The sequence below is a fragment of the Schistocerca serialis genome, chromosome 2, assembly GCF_023864345.2.
Source record: "Schistocerca serialis cubense isolate TAMUIC-IGC-003099 chromosome 2, iqSchSeri2.2, whole genome shotgun sequence".
Lineage (NCBI taxonomy): Eukaryota > Metazoa > Arthropoda > Insecta > Orthoptera > Acrididae > Schistocerca > Schistocerca serialis.
In genome coordinates, this window is record NC_064639.1 from 391,379,474 (window position 1) to 391,380,632 (window position 1,159).

Genomic DNA, 1,159 nt, shown 5'->3' on the forward strand with positions numbered 1-1,159 from the left:
TCAAGATTTGTTTGTTGTGGCTTGAGCAGATGGGCGGGTGTGATTCATTAGAAATAGAACAGAGGTTAAGGTCGATGTTTCATACTAGCTGGCCTCTGTTGGCCACAAATTCCCTCTTTTCGATGCTAAATTTATCAATAATCTCATATCTGCTAATCCTCAGTACTCCAGTGCCTCTTCGGTTTACTGTCAGTGAATATTCTGTGCCTATTAGACTGATCACTGCGTTCATAAGATCCTATAATTCCTCTTCACTTTAACTGAGGACATCAGTGTCATCACCGAATGTTATCATTGATATCCTTTTACCGTGAATTATAACTTCACTCTTAAACCACTCTTTGATTTCCGTCAATGCTTCTTAAATGTACAGATTTAAGACTAGGACGAAAGACTACATCCCTGTTTACACATTTATTCTAACACATATAATGAAGTCTGTTAAAATATTCTGCCACTTGTGACTTTGCTCTTATAGCGCCAGGATGAAACACCGTTCGGCACCGTTCACGAATGGATTCTCCACTACCATAACATTTACCAACTAATTGTCATCATAAGGCCAACGTACGGGTATCCAAACAACACTCAGAATATTGTACATCAGAATATGTAGCATTTCCCTCCTTACCATCACAATGGAGCACAATGACACAATGAAGATCTGTAAGCTTTGTTTTTCATTATCTAACTGTATGTGAGTGTATAGTCATTCTCACAATTAGAAACAATCAGCATTCAAAGATACTTCCTAAGCGTTTTTCGTGCAGTCACAGGATTTCGTGTTACGACTCAGACTGTGCGCAATAGGCTGCATGATGCCTAACTTCACTCCCGACGTCCATGGGGAGACCCATCTTTGCAACCTCGAAACCATGCAGTGCGGTATAGATGTGCCCAACAGCATGCCGAATGGACTGCTCAGGATTGGCATCACGTTCTCTTCACCGATGAGTGTCGCGTATGCCTTTAACCAGTCAATCGTCGGAGACGTGTTTGGGGGCAACCCGGTCAGGCTGAACGCCTTAGACGTCCAGCGAGTGCAGCAAGGTGGAGGTTCCCTGCTGTTTTGGGGTGGCATTATGTGGGGCCGAAGTACGCCGCTAGTGGTCGTGGAAGGCACCGTAGTGGCTGCACGATAAGTGAATGCCATCGTCCG